The sequence below is a fragment of the Petaurus breviceps genome, unplaced genomic scaffold (assembly GCF_028583685.1).
Source record: "Petaurus breviceps papuanus isolate PSGF00001 unplaced genomic scaffold, PetGlider_PUasm1.0 178, whole genome shotgun sequence".
Lineage (NCBI taxonomy): Eukaryota > Metazoa > Chordata > Mammalia > Diprotodontia > Petauridae > Petaurus > Petaurus breviceps.
Window position 1 is genome coordinate 31,539,469 of NW_027185777.1, and position 10,442 is coordinate 31,549,910.

A 10,442-nucleotide genomic window follows, 5' to 3' on the forward strand; every position below is an offset into this window, starting at 1 on the left:
TAAGCCCTCCCCTGAAAATAAGCCCTCTGGTGTTTTTCTGTCCAAAAAAAAAATAATAAGACAGTGTCTTATTATCGGGGAAACATGGTATACTGGTATGGAACAGAGGAGACATGGTTAGAAAGAAGTTAAAATGAAAACACATAAAAAACTGGATGGTTTCTTGGAGAAGAAACTTAGTATGAGTTATGTATAAAGGTATACTGGTGCCAACTTGAACAAGCTTATGAAGGCTAGTTGTTAAATTTTCAGTGTGAGCATTTGTCTTAGAAATTGACAGATGCTACTACTCAGGGCTTTATTATTTTGTTTGTTGATTGTTTATGTTTGAGAAAGTGATGAAGAATATTTTAATAATGAAGATTAAACCTAAACATGTGTGCTACACACACTTCCTCCCTCCTCCATGCCACTGAAGCTGGTTGTTAAATATTTCCCAGTATTCTGGTAGCCTGACACGCAGCAAGCTAGTAATTTTGTGTATAGAGGGAGGCTGATGGTATTCTATCCTGGTAAGATTATATCTCACATACTACCTACTCCTTAGAGACACATTTTAAGAGGTATATTGATAAAATGCTGTGGTTGTCTTGTGAGGACAGATGGAGGTATCAGTAATTTTTAGCCTGGAGAAAGTGTTATTACCATCTTCAGATGTCCTACAAGAGGGATTAAATGAGTTTTGTCCTAAGGCGACAACTAGGGTCAATGAATGAACATTGCAGGGTATATTATTTTGACTCCATATGAAAAAAAGCTTCTTAACCATTATAACTTCTCCTAACTGACATGGGTTGCCTCTGGGTGTCCTGAGGTCCTCATCACTTGAGGTGTTGGAGTGGTGTTGGATAAACATGTCAGGGATGTTATAGACATAATTTATGCTCTGTATAGTTTTGGACTAGATGACCTCTGAGGGCCCTTCTAACAGCTGTGCTAAGATTTCATGACCATTGGAGTTCTTATTTTTATTTTTATCATTTATAGCATACTCAGTGACATTGATATTGAAGGTATTTTAGCTTGCACAGCTGAATGGGACTTATCAGACACCAGCAGCCAAATTCTTGAGTAAACCAAAGTAGCTTTTCTGAGCAGGCTATTACGTATTTATTTGGGGGATTTATAAAAATGTGGCCATCACACAGAGCCTCTAGGTACATGAATAATGTAAAAGTACAAAGCATTAAGAAACAGAAACAAATACAAGCCAGACTTGTAGTTCCATTTCTCTCAACAGACAGAAACCACTTTTTGATCAATACATTGAATTACAAAGAGGAATTGCTAAAAATGCAAACGTGAATTTAATAAGACATAAAAGATTTAGTCATCAAACAAATGCATTGTTGCCTTTTCACTAAGTATGATAATATGGATTAGTGTTCAGGGAATGCAGTCTACTGTTTGTAAAGGTGACAAAATAATTTCCTCAAGGTAGATGGGATATCTTGTGGGATTTTTACTTCTTAATGATCTCATGGGAAGGGTATCCATACCTATAACTCCTGACCTTTTCTGTATTGTAACAGAGGGCAGATATTCAAGGGACAGAAGAAAAAACTCAATCATTTTTGTGAACTAGTAGAATATTTTGTGGGGCATTTTAAAGGTAATGGAGATCTGAAGACCTTCCCTGCCCTTAATAGGACAAATGTAATCACATGGAGCCCACAGGGTGGAGGGGTGGGGAGAGATTGCCAAAAGAACAGAACAGGAAGGGTGGAGCAAGAAGGAGCCCAAGAGAGAGCCAGCTAGGCATCTAGTTGGTACAGCAGATAGAACACTGGGCCTGGAAGTGAAGATCTGAGTTAAAACACAGCCTCAGATACTTACTAGCTATGTGACCCTGGACAAGTCACTCAACTCTGGTTGCCTGAGTTCCTCACCTGTAAAAATGAACTGGAAAAGGAAATGCCAAACCACTCCAGTATCTTTACCAAGAAAACCCCAAATGGGGTCATGAAGAGTCAGATATGACTGATAAAATGACTGAATAACAACCACAGAGAAGATCTGATAAATGAAAGTTAAGGGGTTGCCATCTAATGGCTCAAATGAGGAAATATTGATTGAAATTTCAGATTAACATGCCAGGCTTCTATGCTTGGGTGCAGCAATACTTTGGTGCAGTGAGAACTCAGACATAAGGGCACACTATTGACTGGGAGTGACTGGAGGCAGCTCAGAAAGGAGAATGCTGTATTTTCCTTGTTGCTGTTGTTGTTTAGTTGTTCAGTCATGTCCAACTCTTTTTGACTCCATGGACCATAGCACACATAGCATACATTTCCCTTAGGATGCTTGTAATACTCAGCAGAGAGAAATTTTGTGCAAGCCTGTTTCTTACACCTGTATACTTATGTCTAAAATATGTTCCTTTATTTTAAGTAATTCAGTTATTTTGTTTTAATGTACTTACTTTACTACCTTAAAGAGCTATGTTTTTGATAGTATGGATATCCCTCTAGAAGTTGAGAGTTGATATGGAATCAGATGACCTGGGCTCGCATCCCAGCACTGCCATTTAATGCCTGTATGACCTTCACCTTTTTTTTTTTGAGGGGGAGAGGCAAAGCAATTGGGGTTAAGTGACTTGCCCAAGGTCACATAGCTAGTTAAGTGTCAAGTATCTGAGGCCAGATTTGAACTCAGGTCCTCCTGGCTCCAGGGCTGGTGCTCTATTCTCTGCACCACCTAGTTGCCCCTAACCTTCACCTTTCTGAGGCATAATGTTCTCATTTGAAAATGGCTGAGTTTGATTAATTGGTCTCTTCAGTTCTTTCTTCTTCTAAATCTCAATCTTGGATCACATGACATAAAAGACAGTACTTCAGAGGTGATCAGTCAAAAAAAATATCATCTCCCTGTGAATGACCAGCGATATGTTCCTTGAACTTAGCCAGGGTATTCCTTAGATGATAAGTTTGCCGTTTGTCACATGGTCCATGCTTGATGTTTTTCCAGCTTGTTAGGATGTAACAGATGTTATGCTCCATTGGAAATGAGTGGAAACTGTTTTAAATTCAACTCAGCAAGCATTTGTTAAATGCTTTTTATATACAAGATACTATTCCAGGCACTAGAGGTATGAAGATAAAAGGACATAAGTACTCCCTTAATGGAGGTTACATTCTCCTGAGGAGATGATAATATGAAAATGATGAAGGTAATAATGATGATGATGATGATGAAGAACATTTAAGGTTTGCAAAGAACTTTATAAATAATATCTCAGATAACTTAATATAAAATAATTTAATGTGGAGGAACAATACTAACAAATAGGGATAAGGAAAGGCTTCTTTTCCAAAGTAGCACCTGGGCTGATCCTTGAAGAAAGTTGGGGGTTCTAAAGGGAGAAGGTGAGGCAAGAATACAGTCTAGACCTGGAGCACAGTCCATGCAAAGCCACAGAGTCAGGAGATGCAATACTAAGTTCAGGATCAAACTAATAGGTGATTTGGATTGAACTTAGATTGTACAAATAGGGAAAACATGAAATGACTGGAAAGGTAGGTGGAAGGACTGGAAGACTACATGTCTAGCAGGCCAATGAGTTTCCAATGTATCATAGTTGCAAAAATTCATCCCTAAAAGTAATTGAGAAGAGGGGACAGGATCAGATTTGTATCTGATGTATTAATTTGGCATCTGTGTGGAGGATGGATTCAAAAGGAAAGAGAATGGTAGCAGGGAGACCAACTAGAAAAGTGAGAGGTGATGAAGGCATGTGCTAGGGGAATAAACATGTTACAGATAATGTTGAAGTACAATCATCTAGAGTTGTCAAATGATTGGAGATGGGGGAGGGTTTCAAGGTGAGTGAAGATTTAAGAGTAATTCCAAAGTTATGAACTTGGTTGACAGGAAGGATGATCATACCTTTGACAGAAATAAGGAAATTAGAAGGAGATTAAATGAAAGAAGATAATGATTTTAATTTTGAACCTGTTGAGCTTGAGATGCCAGAGAAACATTCAGGTAAAGGTGTTCAGCAGACTGATGATGATGATATGAAAGTGGATTTGAGAGAGATTAGGGCTAGATATATTGATTTTGGAGTTGTATGCACACAGATGATAATTTAATCCATATTATAATTTAATTTTAATAATTTAAGAACACTAAGGGAGACAGTATATAGAAAGAAGAGAAAAAGACCCAGTGCAGAGCCTTGGGGTACACCAATGGTGAGTGGAAGGGAGATGACTAATCAACAAAAGGAAACTGAGAAGGAATAGATATGTAGGAGGAAAACCAGAAGAGAGCTACCCCATGAAAGCAAAGAGACGGGGAATCCAAGAAGATCCAGGAAAGGGCAATGGACAACAGCATCAGAAAATGTAGAGAAGGGAGGTTGTATTATGTTTGAAAAGAGACCACTTGATTTTGCTGTTATGAAATAATTTGAAAATGAAAAAATCTTGAAAAAAGCAATGAATGTCAAAGGGTTGAAAAATGAGTGGAAAGTGACAGTGTATAATTTTTTTAGGAGTTTGGTTGTGAATAGAATAAGAGATGAGATGATAGCTTGAAAAGTGGTAGAAGGGTCAAGTATTTTCAAGGTGGGGACAAGTTCAGTAATATTTGTAGACAATAGAGTAGATAAGGAGAAATTGAAAATTATCAAGTGAAAAGGAATGATTGAAGGGCCAGATTCCTGGAAGAGGTGAGAAATGATGGGATATGGGACACAAGTAGAAGATTTGTTTCTAGTGTGGAGAAGAAACACTGTCAAGACTAGAGAAAGAGGAGAGAATGTACATTATGCAGAAGGGTTTTGATATATGGGATAGGGAACAAGAGAAAGCATTTATGGTGGGTAGCCTCTAATTTTTAGTGAAGTAGGAGGCAAGGTTACCTGCTGATGAGGAGGAGGAAGATGTGAGCTAGGGAACTGGATGAAAAAATAGAAGACTTGAAAAACCTTCCTCAAGGAATATGATAGAAAGTCACTGTGGGAAAGAATAAAAGGATTACTTGTTTTCTTTTTCTTTCTTTAGCAATGAAGACCCAACTGGGATTAAATAGCATAAATTTGTATTTGACTTCACAGAGTTTTGTGACTTCCTACAGCAGTGTCCCATGGTGTGCAAACAGAGACAAGGAAGACAGATGGTGATGGAAATTAGGATTAGAACTTGGTGAAGTATTAGTAAAGATCAAATAGGGGTAGAGGATAGTCCATAGTTGAAATGATCAACCATAGGGTGAAGACTGGGGAAGAATGTGAAGTAAAAGCAGAGGTAAGAGGCTAGGGAAAGAATCAGGAGTGGACGGACCAAAAGCTGTAATGAGGATAAGGAATAGACAGGAAGAGTCAGGCAGATAGGGAGAGATGGAAAGGAAGAGAGTTCTGATGAAAAGAATTTTAGAGTTCAGTATCACAAAAGTAATGGGGTTATGAGTTATAGTGCAATGTATAATCATCCCTGTAGATACCTGAATTGGAATAAATATGTTGGTTAGGGAACCTGAGGTGACAGTGAGTGAAGGGAAAATGCACTGAAGGTCATGGGAGTTGGGTATGAACTGGGAGGCCAACATGTCTGAAGCTACATCAATTTGCATAAAGAAATTTCTGGGTATGAGGGTTAGGTTCGGGTTGGAGAGGAAGGCTGCAAACCAAATACCAAACGTCTTTGAGAAAGATCTGAAAGCTGATGACCTATGGGAAGTATAGAAACTTGGTAACACAAATCTAGTGAACCCCAGAGGATAAGAGATTGTTGAGTGATGATGGCAATGGGACATTGTAAAAATGGCAGTGAGAAGGAAGCAAGAATAGGCATATTTCTCTTTTCTGAATTTTCAGATTTTGGGACAAGAGAAAAAAAAATCTGTATTCTTTTCCAAAACCTAAGTTGGGTAGGGGTAGCAGGATGTGTCCTAAATGAAAAAGAGTTGGTAGTATAGAGAAAAAACAAGCTAGAGGACACCATCAGTCAAATCCTGGACTTTGCAGTATAAAATAGTAGAATTGTGAGCTATCATGAGAAGGGAAAAGAGGGGGGATGCCCTTTCCCACCCTTGATATCACAAGCTTTAAACACCAACAGGTTTCACAAGCTATGATTATGGCCATTAGCCAGAGGATTTTTACTCAATGTCGGAAGAACTGCAAGTCCCTCATTGATTTTCTTTTAGTTCTCCTGCTGGGTGGTTATTATATAGAAAAGCTACTGTGTGTTGGGGTTGGACTGGTCTAGCATCCCAATGAAAATGAAACCACTACCAGAGTGAAAAGATTGACATTAGATATCCCTCACAACAGGAGGTCTTTCTGAGAAAATAAAAACCCCCCAAAACAGAAGCATGTTTTTAAAAAACTGTGAAAAAACTGAATCCTTGGGTATTTCTTCCATTGGTGGCTAGTGTTGTGAGTTGTATAGTTGTGAATGTTGACTCACAACTGATCAAGACTCAGAAGACATGTTTTCAAAAAGCATTAATTCCTGTTTGATAAGGTCAATAGGAATCAACAAATGCTATATAATCTCCCTTCCTCTTTCCTGCTTTCCTATTCTCTAAGCCCTCTCTCCTTCAAAGTGCAGCTCAGGCCTACCTTCCTCCATGAAACCTTTTCAGATCACCTGGCCATAATAACCTCTCCCTCTTCTGACTGCCCATAGAACTTACTATCTCTTATCACTCACTTGGAAATTAGAACCTCCCCCCCCAAAAAACCCCCAAAACAAACCTTGTATTTATTTTATATATACTTATTGTTGCCTCCTCTGCTAGAATGTCAACCAATTGAGAGAAGGGATTGTTTTCTTTTTACCTAGTATAATGCTTGGTAGGCAGAAAAAATAAACATTTCTGTTGTGTGTACTATGTACAAGGCACTGTGCTAAGTGCTTTTAAAAGTATCATCTCATTTGATACAACAACAGTAGGAAGTAGATGATGTTATGACCCCTATTTACAGGTGAGAAAACTGAGGCAAAGTAGTGATTTGCCCAAAGTCACACAACTAGTAAGTGTCTGAGGCTGATTTTGAACTCAGGTCCTCCTGTACCCTATCTTTGTACCTCCAGTTACTTCTGGTAAATAGTAGATGTTATTAAGTACTTATTGATAAGTATATATTACTTTGCATTATTATTTATATTTTTATGTATGTCTTCTCTCTTTCTCACTATATTAGACAGTTGCTTGACTCAGTGAATAGAGCACTAAGCCTTGAGTCTACAAGATCTGAGTTCAAATCCAGCCTTTCACTATTATTAGTTGTGTGACCCTGGGCAAGTTAGTTAACCTTGGCCTGCCTCAGTTTCCTTTACTGTAAAATGGGAATCATAATTGGAGCTACCTCATAGGGAAAAACTAACATTATATTTGAAAAGTGCTTAGCATAGTGGCTGATGCATATTTGACATTTAATTAATGCTTCTTTCCTTTTCCTCTCCCTTAAATTATATTCATCTGGGGGTCAGGGACTACCATATCTTAAATCTCTGTGTATTCCTGGCACCTAACACAATGCCTTATTCACAATAGTCACTCAATAAATATTTGTTGCTGGTGCTGATAATAACGAAAATTAAAAAAAAATACAGACACCAAGGTAAAAATCAAAGTCAACCTTGTTTTATAGCAATGTGATGATTTTAAAAGCATCACTGGGCTAAAATTCATGATGAAACCATAATCAGAGTAGGGCAATCTTGGCTTTGCCCCAGGGTGAGAAATTAATATAGTCAAATAGTGCTTTCCAAGGACAGACATTTTTTTCTTTATTGGTTTCATCCCTGGTAGCAGAATTAGCAGCCTTGTCTCCTTCTGGAGTATGTTTTCTCCCAGGCTTTGTCCTACTCACAGTGGCAGACTTGTCTTGGAGTATTCTTCCTTTCTTTTTCAGGACCACAGAAACTTCTGGGTTCATTTTCTTTCCCTGTTGTCTTGTTCCCTGTCCACCTTACCCTATCTGTTGTGGCAGTACAACATATCCATGTGTTTTTAAGGGTGGGCATCTTCTTCCCAGGGCATACTTCAAAGGAATCTTGCCATCATCATTTGTCCCATTTGCATAAATTCCTAGCTCTAGCTCTGATTCATCACATCCAGTCCCATGGCAGTGATCCACAGGCAAGCAGAAAAAATCCAGCTTAGTGGCCCTTCTGAAATGCAAATCAAAGTAGATATAGATTTGAAACTACAGAAAGTCAGCAATAGCTGAAGAACCTATAATGAAGGTATAGATTGAGCAAGTCAGTAGTTTAAAAAAAAATCTCTTCTGGGATAATCTCTCCCATAATTTTGCTTACAATGTTTAAAGAAATTATTGAAACAATTTTTTCCAGGTAAAATTTTGATTAAAATAAAAAAAAATTACTATACTTGTCCTCCATCTTAATTATTGCACTAATTACTAAATAATGGGATAAACCCCAAATCCTTTATCAATACATATCAAAATTCATAACAAAACTGGTAAAAGCAGCAATTTCTTTTCTTTGGGCAATGAATTATTAGGACTAGAAACCCCACAACAATGGATATGCGGTATTTAATTCAAGGTGAAAATCCTTGGCTAAAACAGTGTCACATTATATCGCAATATGTTTCAGAGAACAACACACCTTTTCTTAGCACATGGACCTCTGGATGATTGATTGTGATATTTAGCAAATATTACTATGGATGAGTCAAACATCATAAGCCCCTTTCTAAACTCCTGTAGCATTTGTCATCTCTATCATTTATTCGGCAATTAATTAATCATGTGTTGCCTTGCCTTCTCTTTCCTATTGAACTGCCGTTTGTCTCTTCTATTGTTTTTAACTCTTCATATCTTTTATCTCATTGCCCCAACTAGATTGTAAGCTGCTTGAGGTCCTCTGGGACTGTGTATTCTACTTCTCTGTATCACCCTTCATTGTTTAGTGCCCCGTGCCATTCAAAAGACAGCTACGAATAAGTATTTGTTTATAGATCAATAATGGGTGTCATCTGTCATTGTCTTATGTAGGCAGCAGATGAATAGATTATACAAACAGCAAAGCATATTCAATAGATTAAACTGATCTCTGTGTGGAGTGGAGAAAAAATAAGAAGTTGAATATTTGGCTTATCATAGGCTGCCCTGATCAGTTTTATTCTTTGAATGATGTTACTCCTTTTCATTTATAAGAGGAAACTGTAGACCTTGGCCAAAGATTTCAGCAGTCATTAAAAAGTTCTGGTTCTTGCTTTGGTCAGATATCTTATTTATTACCAGAAAAATAAATAATAGGGGAAAAAGGAGACAAAAGGAAATAAATAGCCCAAATATAGTATCCTATATCCTCTAAGGTTACTTAAAGTAATTTCTTTAATTTTCTTTAAAATTGAATACTAGAGGGCGGAGTCAAGATGATGGAGTAGAAGCATGACCTCTGAGCAGCTCCCGCTTCCACCTTCCCCAATCCATGTAAAAAGGGGACTCTAAACAAACTTTGGAGCTGCAGAACCCCCAAAATGACACAGAAAAGTTAACCTCCCGCTGAGGACAGCCTGGCAGCCCAGCAGGAATTGGCCAGTGCAGTGCTCTGGGAGCTGAGCCCAGCCCCACCCTAGGCTTTAGCCCCAGGGCTGGCCTGATCAGCCCCCAGCTGGAGGGACTCCAGATCAGCAGCAGCTGCAGCCATTTCCAGATTTATCAACACATAGATGCAAAGGACAAAGTGAGAAGTGAGTGCAGTCTGGACTTTGGGACCCAGTAAGTGGGAGTGTGTGGCTTTTGCCCCCAGGGCGAGAAGCCTCTGAGACACCAGCACAGCTAGCCAGCGCCTCATGGCACCATCAGCTCCTGGCCTGCAGAGTTTAGGGGGACCAAGCACCAGTCTGAGGGGTAATTGCTCTTGCTTTAACCTTCTTGGATCTGGATTGCAGTCTAGGGTGGAGGTCCTGGGGTGTGTGTCCAGCTTGCCAGAGCATGTGGAGACCTCAGAGAGGGCACCCATTTAATATCTCTGGCAGCTGAGAAAACCCCAGCATTTGGGATGAAAGCTCCCTTGTCTGGTGGCAGAGTCCTACTGTGGCAAAAAGCCCAGGGATCAAGTGACTGAGGGGTGACATGACCAGGCAAAGGAAACAAAGCAGACAGAAGATTCCAACATTAGACTCCTCTATTTTGGGGACAAAAAGGAGCAAAGCATGGAACAGGAGGAAGACAGTGAAGTCAGAACTCCTGCACCAAAAGCTTCAAAGGAAAATGCAAGCTGGTTACAGGCCATAGAGGACCTTAAGAAGCAGATAACAGAAGTGGAGGAAAAATTGGGAAGAGAAAGGAGAACAATGTAAGAAAATTAGGAAATGAGAGTCGACAGCCTGACTCGCTGAGCCACCTGGCCACACCTCTCAGAATTTTTCAAGCAGGTATAGAGGTCACTTGAGTCCAGGGAGAACAATAAAGGATAGTGAAAAATATGGTTTTGATATTACAACTGTGATTA